Raw genomic sequence first — 16,128 nt, 5'->3', positions numbered from 1 at the left:
TTTAAACCTCTTCTGGCAATCACTTATAAATTCGTATACCACCTGAGACATTAAATGAAATCCAAAGTACTACAGATATTAGAAAACTCATAAGAAAATTTTCTTAATAACTTAGCACATTATTTTTTATCAACTTATTTTTTAAACATGAATTTATAGCATCATTGCTTCATATTTCTTTCTATATAGAGGTTGCTTCATTTAAATTTGTTTCACCTTGTCAGGGTATGGTTCATATTTTGTTTTATCATTTGAGTATTTTTTCAGAGAGATAAAATTACTCTATATAGATGAGATTTTCCCATTCCAAACCAAAAGTTTTCCCAGAAAACTTGTTTAAGAAGGAATCCAAAATAAATATATAAGTAACAACATTCACATAAGACTAAAAAGTTACCATAGAAAATATACAATGGAAATAAGCACTTTAAGTTGTATGATAGGTGGTCCTGTCAGTAGCAAACAGGATGTGACATGCTGCAGACCCAGATACTACACTGAAAACAATAATAAACAGTCACGAATATAGTAAAATGAGCACACAATTATGAGTTTTAATAAGGATATGCTACAGCTAAAGTTGGAAATACTTTTGGGGGTAATGGACCTACATAATTTAAAGATAGGCAGTAAACTGCAGGCAGTAAAATTCAATTACACTGACTACAAGATTCATTCAAACATGCTCCCATGAAGCATACAATCCCCAGCATCATTTTGCTGATAATGTTTCCTACAGTTATGGCTGGCCACCCTTTTATTCTGATCACTTAATTTATGAACAGAATAGAGAAAATGAATTGTTATTTTGGGATTAGAAAAAAATCTTATAGTTTGCCATAGTGATAAACTGTATCTCCCAAAAAGCGTATGTGGACTTTGCAAAACAATCACGGTTTAACTAAACTGAGTAGCTGTTAACTAGGGTGCCAAACCTATTAGGAGATGCACAAATCATGTATCAGTGGGAGAGGTAATGCTTACGGTAGCAAGATTAAAGGAAACATGAAGATGGACAACGCTAGTTACCATGTCATTCTGAGAATGACAAGGTATTTGGATGGGACTATTCATTTTCAGGATTACCAGATTAATTCAAGAAGGAGGGAAAAAATTCCTTCAAGTATTTTCTCCAAGAAGTAAATTGCAACTTAGCGAATTCTGATTTCATTACCTCAATGTGTGTTTCTTAGAAAGAGTCATTGCTTGCTATATGGTGGTTTTTAAACTCCTATATTACAAAATGTTACAATAGTGTATCTTTTACAAACAGAGTAATTGTGTTTAAGGTACTTCTACAAGGAAAACAAAATTGTCCACAATATATGCAAATTGCATTGAAACTGTTGATAGGAATGAAATGTCCGTACCCTTAACTGACAGATTATTAGATACTAAGAAGAGAGTATATGGCATTGCATTCAGCAAATTTACAGGCCATAAAAGGAAAGCATGCATTAAAGCTGTTTATATCATAACACAGCAAGCCACTGAAAAATTACATATTAAATTAACTATTCTATTTTGCCAGCAAACACTATCCAAGTGAGTGAAAATATTTTTTTCTATTGTCTACCATTGTCAACGTGCTGTATTTTTAAGTTTAGTCATTATATAGAAAATGACACATAATGTTAATCTTAGATTTTTCTTCATTACACCCCTCACCTCCACTCACCAAAATGATAAAGGAAAATATCTTCGTTAGAATAATCTCTTAGTGGCAGTGACTTCTGTTACAGAGAATGGTAGAGAAGTCAAAGATAAGACTTTCATAATCCTGGAAAAGGTACTAAGTTATTGTATTTATATATTATTATAAAATTATTATAAAATTACATTTTTGCTCATATTTTCTCATTACTTTAAAGACAAAGATGAAGTTAAAAAGTAAACAGGGGGGGCACCTGGGTGGCTCAGTCGGTTAGGCGTCTGACTTTGGCTCAGGTCATGATCTCACGGTCCGTGGGTTCAAGCCCCGCGTCGGGCTCTGTGCTGACAGCTCAGAGCCTGGAGCCTGCTTCGGATTCTGTGTCTCCCTCTCTCTCTGATCCTCCCCCATTCATGCTCTGTCTCTCTCTGTCTCAAAAGTAAATAAACGTTAAAAAAAAATTTTTTTTTTAAATAAATAAAAAAAAATAAAAAAAATTAAAAAAAAAAAGTAAACAGGGGCACCTAGGTGGTCAGTCAGTGAAACATCCGACTTTGGCTCAGGTCATGATCTCACGGTTCTGGATTCGAGTCCCAAATCGGCTCTATGCTGACAGCTCAGAGCCTGGAGTCTGCTTCAGATATTGTGTCTCCCTCTCTCTCTGCTCCTCCCCTGCTCATGCTCTTTCAAAAATGAATAAATGTAAAAACAAATGCATTAAAAAGTAAACCAAAAGATGAGGTAAGGAGACTTTGCCTTAGGGCCATAAGGCTCTTTGGAAGTCCTACTTCATTACACTCTCCTCTCTCAGATTTTTTAAAATATGCATTTTTTTCAAGTTTTAATAGGCTTGGTTTTAGAGGAGTTTCAGGTTTATAAAAAAATTGTTCAGAAAATATAGCAAGTTTCCACATACCCCTTTCTACCTCACACTCCATTTCCTTTATTATTAACATCATGCATTAGTGTGGTACATTTCTTACATTTGATAAACCAATACTGAGGCATTATTATTAACTGAAGTCCACAGTTTATACATTAGAGTTCAATCTCTAGATCGTACAGTTCTATGAATCGTGACAAATGCATAGTCATGTCGCCACCATTACAATGTAATAAAAAATAATTTCACTCTCCTAAATATCTCTGATTCTCCACATATTCATTCCTCTGTTCCGCAATCTCTGCAAATATCTGGCAGGCAATCAGTGATCTCCTATAACTTTTCCAGAATGTCATATAGTTGGGATGATACAATACATAGAATTTTCAGTCTGGCATCTTATTTATTAATTGCATTTAAAGTTTCTCCATATCTTTTTTTTAATGTGAAGTTTTTATTAGTGCTGGTGAAGCAGAACATATAGATTTCTGAATGAGACATTAATGTGTAATATTAAAATTTAAAGAAATTTAAGTGGCAACTTTTAAAAGCTGTACTCTAATTACTTTTCTCATTATGTTTTCCCCCCATATTCAGTGAGGTGTAATTGACAAAAACTGTACATATTTAAGGTGCAAAATGTGACGGTTTACTATGTGTATACATTGCAAAATGATTGCAATAATCAAGGTAATTAACACAACCATCACCTCATGTAGTTATCACTCTGTATGTGTGTATGGTGAGAACACTTAAGATTTACTGTCTTATCAAACTTTAAGTATACAATATTATTGAGTATAGTTATACTCTTATTCAACTTAGCACTGAAAGTTTGTGCCCACTGACCAATATCTCCCCATTTTCCCTATCCCACAAACCAAGTCAACAACGATTCCATGTTCTGTTTTTGTGAATTCAACTTTAAGATTCTATATAAGTAAGCTCATACATTATTTGTCTCTCTGTGTCTAGTTTAACTTACTAGAAAGATATTCTTCAGGTTCAAGCATGCTCTCACAAATGACAGAATTTTCTTCCCTTTTCTTAATTAAATAATATCTACACCCAATGTGGGGCCTGAACTCATGACCTGGAGACCAAGAGTCCCATGCTCTAATGACTGAGCCAGCCAGGCACCCCAGAATATCCTTTGTTTCTTTATGACTGACTAATATTCATCTATTTCTGTGTGTGTGTGTGTGTGTGTGTGTGTGTGTGTGTGTGAGAGAGAGAGAGAAAGAAAGAGAGAGAGAGAGAGAGAGAGAGAGAGAGAGAGAGAGAGAATGCATAACACTTTCCTGATCCATGCATTAACAGACATTTAGGTTATTTCCATATATTGGCTATTATAAATAAAGCTACAATGAATATGGGAGTATCTTTGAGATACTGATTTGATTTCCTTTTGATATAAACCAAGAATGAGATTGGTAGATAACAGGGTAGTTCTATTTTTATTTTTTTGAAGATTCTCCATACTGTTTTTAATAACTGATATACCAATTTACATTCCCACCAACAGTGTACAAAGGTTGTTTTATCTTCACACCCTCACCAACACTTGCTATCCCTTGTCTTTTCAATTATAGCCATCCCAACAGGTGTGAGGTGATAGCTCACTGTTCATTTGCATTTCCCTTATGATTAGTGATACTGAAATGCACTTTTCATTTGCATTTCCCTTATGATTAGTGATATCAAGAATCTTTTTATGTATCTGTTTGCTATCTGTATGTCTTCTTTGGGAAAAAAAAATGTCTAGTCATGTCCTTTGTCCATTTTTTAACCTGGTTGTTTGGTTTTTGCCATTGAGTTATACAAGTTGCTTACATAATTTGGTTATTAGCCTCATCAGTATATGGTCTGCAATTATTTCCTCCCATTCCATAGGCTATCTTTTCATTTTGTTGATTGTTCCCTTTGCTGTGCAGATATTTTAGTTTGATGTAGTCCTACATGTTTATTTTTGTTTTTTGGTGATATGTACAAAAACTCATTGCCAAGACGAGTAACAAGAAGTTTTCCCCCACGTTTTCTTTCCTGAGGATCTCTATGGTTTTAGGTCTTCAATTTAAGTCTTTAATCCTTTTGAAGTTAATTTTTGTGCAGGGTATAAGGGTCTAATTTCATTGTTTTGCATGTGGCTGTCCAGTTTTCTTATCCATTTATTTATGAGAACATCCTTTCCCCATTATGTATTCATGGAATTCTTACAAAAAATTAGGTGATTATGTATGTGTAGGATTATAGATGTGATCTCTATTTTGTTCCACTATCCTATGTGTCTGTCTTAATGGCAGTATCACACTGTTCTGATTACTATAGCTTTGTAATATACTTTGAAGCCAGGAAGGGTGATGCCTCTAGCTTTGTTCTTTTTCAAAATCATTTTAGCTATTTAGGATCTTTTACAGTTCCACACAAATTTTGGGACTGTTTTTTCTGTTTCTGCAAAAAGTGCCATTGGAATTTGGATAGGTATTGTATTGATCTGTAGATGATTTTAGGTAGCATGGGCATTTTAACAATAGTAATTCTTCCAATCTGTGAACATGCCATACCTTCTCATTTAGTTGTGACTTCTTTCATTACTTTCATCAATGTCTTGTAAGTTTTATGTACAGATCTTTATCCTACTTGGATAGTTTTATTCCTAATAACTTAATTTTTCCTGTTTTATTGTGGTATAATTGACAAATAAGATAGTTATATATTTAAATCAAATCATGATGATTTGATATACATATATACTGTGAAAGGATCCCTCCCATCTGGTAAACTGACACATCCATCACCTTAAATTTTTTTAGAATATTTAAATTCTACTCAGCCAATTTCAGTTACCCAATGCAATGCTATCAACTATAGTCACCATGTTATACATCATATCCTCAGACCTTACTATCTTGTAGCTGAAAAGTTTGTACCTTTTACAAACCTCTCCCTATTTCCTCTACCCCCAGCCCCTGGCAACCATTATTCTACTCGCTGTGTCTTTGAGTTTGATTTTTTTTTTCCACATTCCCCATATAAGTGATACCATGCAATATTTGACTGTCTTTGTCTGGCTTAGCATAATACCTTTAAGGTCCATCAATGTTGTAGCAAAAAAGATTTCTTTCTTTCTCAAGACTAATAATATTCACACACACACACACACACACACACTCAACTATTGATGGACACTTAGCTTATTTCCATATCTTGACTATTGTGAATGAACATGTAATGAACATTGGAGTACAGTTATCTCTTTGATATCCTGTTTTCATTTCCTTTGGATATTTACCCAGAAGGGGGACTGCTGGATCATATGATAGTTGGGGGACAATCCCTAACAAATCTGGTGACAATTGTTTTAAAAACATTTTAAAATCTGAACATATCTCAAAGACACAATATAAATTAAAAACTTATTCAAGAAAAACCTACTAAAATTCAATAAGAACTATGACAGTATACGGTATTTGACTGAGATCTGTTTTCTCCCTATCCTCTCCAATTTAAGGAGATGGAAATTACACTCTAGACTAGTTTAGGCAAGAACACTAGTCTCCATCTGCCCCCAGATCCTGGCTGGAGGGCTATCTTCCAAAGAAGGACAGTATATCAAATTTCTCATCTCCCAAACTACCTGTTGCTGAGTGTGGAGAATAATGTGGTCCCAATCACCTTTGCCCAGTTTCATGAGTTAGTGGTTCCATTATCGGGCAGGCAAGTTGAGAAGACCTGAGAATACAATCCCACTCTACCAGAAGCATAGGTCCTAAAGCCAAGGTGTCACTCAGAGACAGTTATTCCATTAGCTCCATAGCAGCTGCATAGCAGTGGCTCATAGATTTTTACCTTGTGAGAAAAATAGCCTGTTAAACAGATGGCCCCCAATGTCTGCCAAAGGAACTGACTTCATTCCAAAGTTTGGAGAAATTCAAGCCTAAGGGCACTTTCAAAAATAGTGGAAGTTATAGTAAAAAATGACTAGGAAGAGATTGGTGGATTTCTTGGACATAAAGGTTAAACTGTAGGCTAGCTGGTTTTCCCTAGACACTCAGAGAAGGTGAAAACTAAGATAAACCTGCTTGTGGTCAAAATAACTCTCAAAAACTAACCTTAGAACTATCACTTCAAAGGAGTCCGAATTCCATTGCTTAAGTCTAGGGAACAATTTATACTCCAGGGCTTTCTTGAAACCAGTAGATCAGCCTACAGTGAGCAGAGCTTAAATGCTGGTTGTGTTCATAAACATAGACAGTCAGAGAGCCTTGCCAGAAACACAGTCATCCCAGGCTGACTATACAAATGTCCCAGGCTGTACCTCCTGAGGAGCAACATCTGTGTAAGAAAAAAATACAACAGACTCCACTAAGACTATACAGTCACTAAACACACAAGTAAATACAAATAACAAAATAACTGTTCCAAGACCTAAAATATCCATTTTCCAAAAAAATAAAATAAAATTACCAAACATGCAAAGAAACAGGAAAGCATGGCTCATATGCTGGAAACAAAGCAGGCAACAAAGATTTCCTATGAGAGCAACCAGATGTTGGATTTAAAAGAAGAAGAAAGCCTTTGGAGCAGCCATTATAGTCAAGGAACCAAAGAAAACCATGATTAAATAAATAAAGCAAGTTTTGATGGCAAAGTTGCATCAAGTAGAGAAAATGAATAAAGAAATAGAAATTATAAAAAGGAAGCAAATGGAAATTCTGGAGATAAAAACTACAATAATTCAAGTGAAAAACTGATTACAGGGGCTCAATGGTAGATGTGAACGGCCAGAAGAAAGAATCAATGAACTTGGAGACAGATCAATAGAGAGGATATATAATCCTCAAAATAAAAAATGAAAAGAAAAAAAAATGAACAGAGCATAATGCAAAAATGTGGGATACTATTAAACCCACAAATTAATATATAATGCAAAGATCAGAAGGAGAGGAGGAACAACAGGAGCAGAAAAAATTCAAATAAATCATTAATGAAAACTTCCCATATTTTTGAAAAATAGTAACTTCATATCCAGGAAGCTCAACAAATTCCAAATAGCATAACTGCAAAAAGATGAACAAGCAGATACCTCATAGTAAAATACTGAAACAAAAGACAAGAAAAATCTTGAAAGCAGAAAGATACAAAGGACTCCCCAATAATGTAAAAAGCTGACCTAGTGAAAACAATGGAATACAGAGGCAGCGGAAGAATATATTCAAAGTGCTCAAGGGAAAAAAATCTGGTAACACAATTCTATATCCAGGAAGGCAATCTTTAAAAGAGAGTTAAAAAAATAAAAAAATAATAAAAATCCCAGAAAAACAAAAACTGAGATAATTTATCACTAACAGAACTGCCTTATAATAAATATTAAAGGAAGTTCTTTAGGCTGAAAGCAGCCTGAAACCAAGTGATCAGACAATAATTAAAATTCACATGAATAAACAAAGAACTCCTGTAATGGTAATGATGTAATTATAAATGCATATTTACAAATACATATTTTTCATCTTTTTCATTTGATTAAAAAACAATTATGTCTAACAATGTTATATAAATAACCATTACATAATACAACAATACAAATATGCTTAGGGCATACACAAATGTAACATTTTCTACTGAGGAAGCAAAAACAGGTTGGTGGGAGCAAAGCTGAGCTAAGGACATAACTAAAGACTGTTACTTGAATCCACAAGAACAAATAAAAAGAAAAAGGATAAATAAAATTACCAAAACAGTAGCTGTATACTTCCTCTCCTTTCATCTCTCAGCTACTATAAAGACCTGAAATTATATAAAGACCTGAAAATATTAGATAAGTGTGTAACATTTATAACTATGTGTAACAAAAATAAAGTAAAAAAGGATTAAAGGGAATAGAGCTATATAGGAGTAACATTTCTGTATCTCACTCGAATTAGGTTAGTATACATCTGAAACTGATCCTGATAAATTATGATGTACACAGCAAAGTCTTGAGCAACCATTTAGTAAATAACTCAAAAAATGTTGTGAAAAATCATTAAAGAAATTAAAATGCTACATTATAAAATATTAATGCAAGAGAAACCAGTAAAGAAAAAATACAGGAAAAAAAAGACATGAGACACATAGTAAACAAAAAGATGGCAAACATAAATCTAATAATATCATATTAACATTAAGTGTAAATGGTTTAAAAAATGGTTCAATAAAAATAGAGGCAGTCCAAAATTTTTAAAATATTAAAAATCCTTTTTAAAAAAAAGGATAACTGTATATTGTCTACAAATTTACATCTACACATATAAATGCATTAAGACTAAAATAATGTGAAAAGATGTTATCATGCAAACAGCAATCACAAGAAAGTTAGAGTAGGTATACTAATATCAGACAAAATAGATGTTAAGACAATAAATTGTACCATGCATGACAAGAGATATTCTGTAAAGATAAAAGGGTCAATTCATCAGGAAGACATAACAATTATAAACATATATGCACCTAATAATAACACATGAAGAAAAAAAATACATGAAGAAAGAAAAACAGAAATGAAAGGAGAAATAGAAAATTTAGCAATACTAGCAGAGACCTCAATCCCCCATTTTCAATAGATAATACTAGGCAGATCAACAAGTAAACAGAAGACTTAACAGTACAAACCAACTAGACTTATTGTCTGTAGTACACCACACCAACAACAGCTGAATATATATACATGCCAAGTGCACATGGAACATTCTCCAGGTCAGACTATATACTAGGCCATAAAGCAAACAAATTTAAAAGATGAAATAATACAAATTGTTCTGACCCAAATGAAATAAAATTAGAAAAAAATATTTGAAAAAAAATCAAAAACATATGAATATTAAACAACATGCTCCTAAATAACTACTTAATAAAGAAGTCATAAAGAGTATTAGTAAATACCCAGAGATGAATGGAAATGAAGATAAAAACATACCAAAACTAATGGGATCTAGTGCATAGTAATCAATTTATAGCCGTTTTGCATATATTAAAAAAGAAAAAATACCTTACTCAAATCAGCAATCTAACTTTCCACTGTAAGAAACTGGAAAACACCAAACAGATTTTAAGGCAAGCAAAAAAAATAAAACTAAAAAAACAAGAAAAGAAAACAGAAAAAAATTAAAAGGGAAATTAAAGAAATTGAGAATATCAATAAAACCAAAAATGGGTCTTTGAAAGATCAATGAAGTTGACCAACCTTTAGTGAGATTGACAATAAAATACAAAAGACAGAAGACTCAAATTACCAAAATCTGAAATGAACAAATTACACAACTTCAATAAAATGGAAGATTTCCTAGATAGACACAACTAACCAAAAGCAACATAAAAAGTAGATAACCTGAATACACCTATAACAAGCAAAGAGATTAAACTAGTCATCGAAAAGCTACCTACAGAGAACAATGGATCACTACCACTGGATTCACTGTTGATTTTAACACACATTGAAATAATTAACTCCAGTTACTCACAAACTCTTTCACAAAATATAAGAGGAGGGAAAAATTCCCAGCAAATTTTATGAGGCAGTTATACCCTGAGACAAAAACCAGACAAAGATATAATGACAAGAGAAAACTATACCAATATCTCTTATCAATATACAGGCAAAAATACTAGAAAACCAAATATAGCAACATATAAAAAGAATTATATACCATTACCAAATGGAATTTATGCCAGTAATGCAAGATTGGATTATCATCCAAAAATCAATTAATGCAATATGTCATGTTAGAAGTTAAAACAAGAAAAACACATGATTATTTCAATAGATGCAGAAAAAGCATCAGACAAAATACACTTAACAGACCAGGAATAGAAGGAAACCTCCTTAACCTAAATAAGAGCATCTATGAAAAACCCATCTCATGTCATACTTATTGATGAAAGACTAGATACTTTCTCCTTAGATAAGGAACATTATAAGGATGTCTGCTCTTGCCACTTGGATTCAAGATTGGACTGCAAGTTTTATCCAGGACAATAAGGCAAGAAAAAGAAAAGGCATCCAGACTGAAAAGATAAAAGGAAACTATCTTTACTTACAGACAACATGATCTTGCATATAAAAACAAAATAATTTAAAAATTAAAAAAATATGTTAATTCCAGAAATAAAACCATTTGTCTATAGTCAGGTGACTTTCAACAAAGGTGCCAAGATCATCCAATGGAAGAGAACAATCTTTCAATAATGGTTCTGGGACAACTGGATAGTCACACACATACAAATGAAGTTTGACCCTTGGCTAACACCACATGTAAAAATTAAATCAGGATGCCTGGGTGGCTCAGTCAGTTAAGTGTCTGACTCTTGATCTCCACTCAGGTCATGATCTCACAGTTCATGGTTTCTACTCTGATAGTGTGGAGCCTGACTGGGATTCTTTCTCTCCCTCTCTCTCTGCTCCTGCCCTGCTTGTGTATTCTCTCTCTCCAAAAATAAAAACTTTAAAAAAATTAACTCGAAATGGACCAACAACTTAACTGTAAGTGCTAAAGTGATAAAACTCGTAGAAGAAAACATAGAAGCAAATCTTCACCATTTGGATTTTTAAATATGACACCAAAAGCACAAGCCAAAAAAAAAAATACATTGGATTTCATCAAAATAAAAATTTTTGTGCTTCAAAGCATACTCTCAAGAAAATGCAAATACAACTCACAGAATGGAAGAAGATCTTTGCAAATCACATGTCTGATAAAGTGAGTTGTACCAAGAATTATTATAATTCAGTTTTTAATGGTCAAAAATATGAATAGACTTCAAAGACTATACAGAAATGGCCCATAAGCACATAAAGAAATGTTCAATATCAACCTCAAAGAAAAATGCAAATCAAAACCATAATGAGATATCACTATCATACCCACTAGGATGGCTAGATCTTAAAGTCAGAATCACAAGTGTTGATGTGGATAAACTGGAACCCTCACACATTGGTGGTAAGAAAGTAAAATGGCACAACTGCTTTGAAAACAGTCAAAAAGTTTCTCATAAATAAATGCAGAGTTACCATATGACCCAGCAATTCTACTTCTAGGTACTTAGCCAAAGAAATAAAAACATGTCCATGTAAAAACTTGTACACAAATGTTTACAATAGCATTGTTCATGTATTATTAATCGTACTACAATGTGTAAACAACCCAAATACCTATCAACTGATGAAAGGATGGTCATTATATATACATATATTTACTTACTTACTTACTTACTTACTTATTTATGGGTTCTAGCACCACATCATGCTCTGTGCTGACAGCATGGAGCCACCTTGGGATTCTCTCTCTCCTTCTCTTTCTGCCCCTCCCTCCCTCCCTCCATCCTTCTCTCTCTCTCCCTCTCTCTCATTCTGTCTCAAAATAAATAAACTTAAAAAAAAAGAAAACCACAAGGTTGTGTCAGAAGTTACCACTAAAAAAGTGACCAAAGAGTTTAAGGGGAATGGTTGTTCAGAATTATAACTGTAGTAAAAAGGATATTTAGAGTCAGAAGAGCTAGATTATGTTAGAGGCTCCCACTTTTAATGCCAGGGTTATCTTGTTCAAGCTCCTTTTCTAAGTCACAATTCCTATTCTGTAAAAGTTGACAAATTTTAAACTTTAAAACACTATTATATAGAAATGTGAAAGATGTATTAAATGTACAGAATAGAGTTGAACCTTAATGCCAAGAACATATTTCAACAAATATTCATCCTGTAGAATTACTAACTTCACTGATCTTTTCTAAATCTCTCCACAGGGTTGCTTCATCTTTAAAATATTTGGTAATTATGCCAATAATGGTGCACAGAGCCAATTTCACACAATCTCCTTTTATTTCTTGTCCTTCTTAGTGGGAGAAGCATGAAACTATGGTAGTATTAACTCGTGGCTCGCCTGAATTTCAAACAGAACAGTCAGCTGAACTTCACTGTTATTGTTCTATTTATACTCATCATCATCACCCACAGGTGATCTTTCACCCTCATAACTTCCTGGGTAACATATTTTTATTGCATAGGATTAATGTGTTCTTCCTGTTACTTTCAAAACTGTGAGTAGTAATTAAACATGTAAAATAATCATCAAAGAATGAATCATTACTGAAATAATAAGAAAGCAAGATTGACCATTCAGAGCACCTAGGATTACATGGCATGCACATACTATAGTGGAGTCCTTCAGAGAAGCTATTATGAGAATAAGACCATTGCCAAGGGAGGCTAACTATAATATCTTAAGAACTTGTTTCATTTTCAAATGATTACATATTAAAATTTGGAATATATTTTGATGCTGTCTTTTTTTTTAAATTTTTTTTTTAACGTTTATTTATTTTTGAGACAGAGAGAGACAGAGCATGAACGGGGGAGGGTCAGAGAGAGGGAGACACAGAATCTGAAATAGGCTTCAGGCTCTGAGCTGTCAGCACAGAGCCCGACGCGGGGCTCGAACTCACGGACCGTGAGATCATGACCTGAGCTGAAGTCGGCCACTTAACCGACTGAGCCACCCAGGCGCCCCAATGCTGTCTTAAAATTAAGACCTACAAAAATGGTTTTGCAAAACAACTTCCACAAATTTAGAAAGAGTTTAACCAAAGGCCATGCATTCTTTGCAGTGCATATACTGTTTGCAGAACAAAGACTTGAGCAGACTTGTTATTAACTGGCTTTTTAAGCTTTGTGATTGAGACTCAGGAATCTTTAGGAAGGCTACATAAATTAGATAAGTAACATAGTAGTAAACTCTCTGACCTAAATCTGAGAAATTAAAAAAAATATGATATTCCAAGTTACTACCTTTATGCTTTTGAGTGACAAATAAACTGCACTCTGTTTTTTATTTTTATGTAAGTTGGTGTTAAGAGTGTACTTAAAAATTTATATGCATATTAACTTTTATGATAAATACCCTAAACTATTATTTGTAAAACTGCTCAAAGTTATCCAATAAAGTAGAACATATAATTTCAAATAATTTCACTCAATTCTTCCTTCCCTGTCAAAAATGCTAAAGTTATAAGAAAAATGTATTTACGTCCCCTCTGGTCACATTGTCTCTGGGACTGAAGTAGCATCAAGGTCTAAAAAAAAAAAAGAAACAAAAAAACTAGTGCTGCCAATAATCAGATGTTCTCTATCATCAATTTTTAGGCATTGAGGAATTTGTTTAGCCTACATCATTAAATAATATATTGACAAAACTTCCCTCAATTGCTTCCATTCTCAGAAAATATGGATTGGTCATTATTATTCCATGTTCTTGTTAGTTTTCCATTTCTTGGATCAGCTCTCATGATGCCATTAAAAACACATACATTAGGACTCTGCCCTCAGCAAAAATCCAGAAGCAAGAAAGTCTCCTCATTTATGGATAAGTTCTTATATTAATGCACACTACAAATTTTTTTTAAGTTACCCAATATTCACTAAATCAATTTATCCTCACAATACTTTGAGATTCTTATTAATTTATGGCATAAGTTGAGAGTCAGAGAGAAGTTCATATTATGTATGCCTTTGTATGCCATGATAAAGAGATTGAATTTTAAGAGCAATGGGAGCTATTTTCAACTTTGAAGTAGGAGAGCGTCATGGTATGATGTACATTTAAATAACAGTATGCCAGTGGGAAAAGATTAGAGCTAACAGAATTGGAAGTATGGGCATTGTAATAGTCTCGGTAAATGGCAGTCATAGCCTGGAATAGAGCCCAGTGAAATGCAGAGAGATAGAACAAGTCTGATTTCTACTGGGAGCAGAACCAGCAAGACTTGATGATGGATCAATATGAAAGGGAAGAGAAAAATATATCTTAGTGTTGGGACATAAGCAAATGAGAGAATCACCACATTTTATAGTTAGGAGAAACTGAGAAAATCAAATGTATAGAGAAAATCAAGAGCTCTGTTGTTTCTATGCTTCAAATGATTCGACTTACACTGTGCAGTACAGCAGGCCCTAACCTCAGGTAGCTATTCAAAATGTGAATAGTCAAAATTAAGATAATAGTAGTGAAAAATATACAATGAATTATGAAAAGATAAAAATAAATGAAAACATCTCATTAATATTTTTATATTGATTCCAATTTTATTTTATTTTTTTTTTAACATTTACTTATTTTTGAGAGACAGAGAGAGCACAGGCAGGGAGGAGCAGAGGGAGAGGGAGACATAGAATCCAAAGCAGGATCCCGGCTCCGAGATGTCAGCACTGAGCCCAACGTGGGCCCCAAACTCATGAACCATGAAATCATGACCTGAGCTGAAGTTGGAAGCTGAACCAACTGAGCCACCCAGGTACTCCTATTGATTCCAATTTTAAATGCTATTGTGGATATATCCAATTATGTAAATATTAAAATGAATAATGAAATTTTAAATGACTCTGGGGTTCACATTATATTACTATTGGAAAGAATGGATTAGCCTATAAGCTAAAAATAATGAACAGCTAAAAGTATTAGTTAAATTCATGTTTTTATTTTATTAAACTTACCAATGACTTTCTTGCATCTTTTCATATGTCTATACACACTTATGAAGACTAAGTGAGGAGATCCATTCGTTAAGCCTATAACCTCTATTTCTTGTAGAAAACATTTTTCTAAGTTACAAAATATGTGTTAGCATTTTTGAAGAGTGAATATTTCTCACAAGAAAACCAAAAGCATGGTGTTATCTTCTCATTCAAAAACAATAATCAGGTAAAACTTCTCCATTAACTTCCTTTTAAAAATAGTTATGTTGCTAAACATTATTTTATTCTCTTTAAAATTAAATACCTTTTTTTTTTTCTAATCTCCCTATTTGGCTATGAAAAAAGGGCAAAATGTTTAGTATTTAGAGTTTAATGTGTAGGCAAAACTGTATATGCTCCATAGTCATGCACTTAAAAATACTACTTGAAATGTAAAATATGGAAATATGTGCACATGCACATATGTAATATTTGTGTTTTATTTTCAAGACAATATTTGTACATAGTGACTGTCAAACTTGTATGCTGGAGATATGTTTAAACAATAAAATACATGCTGATTCTTTGCTTGTTATTTTACAGGAAAGACATCCAGAAATAAAGGAAGACCAGCTTGAGTGAAATTTGGAGACTGAGTTAGGAGATTTTGATTCTAACCCTGGTGCAGTCATGACAAGCCAGAAAACACTGGGTGAATCACTTAGCTTCTTTCTTATTTGTCTCTATTACAAAATAAGATGTTGGTATGAATAATTTCCAAGCTTCCTTTTCACCTCTTTCCTATTTGGGAATTACACATTCCATTGCCAAATAGTTCTACAATATAACAAGCTACTAGTCCACAAGTACAGCTAACACGTGTTAACACTTCTAGATTAAGCTATTGTAATTCTGAAATAAATTCACTAATGAAAATGTTTATTTCATCCTTGCCTTCTTATTCTCTATTACAAGGTAGTGTGTAAGGAAACTATGTTTTTTATTGGTAAGACATTCATCATTTCTGAAACATAATGAATTTAGCAGTTATACAGAAAACTAAAATAGTGGCTTTCCTCCCCAGTTTCAAGTTTTTTCCTATTTTATCACTTT

The sequence above is a fragment of the Panthera onca genome, chromosome A3, assembly GCF_046562875.1.
Source record: "Panthera onca isolate mPanOnc1 chromosome A3, mPanOnc1 haplotype 2, whole genome shotgun sequence".
Classification (NCBI taxonomy): Eukaryota; Metazoa; Chordata; class Mammalia; order Carnivora; family Felidae; genus Panthera; species Panthera onca.
Note: the sequence above shows the minus strand (reverse complement) of the source record.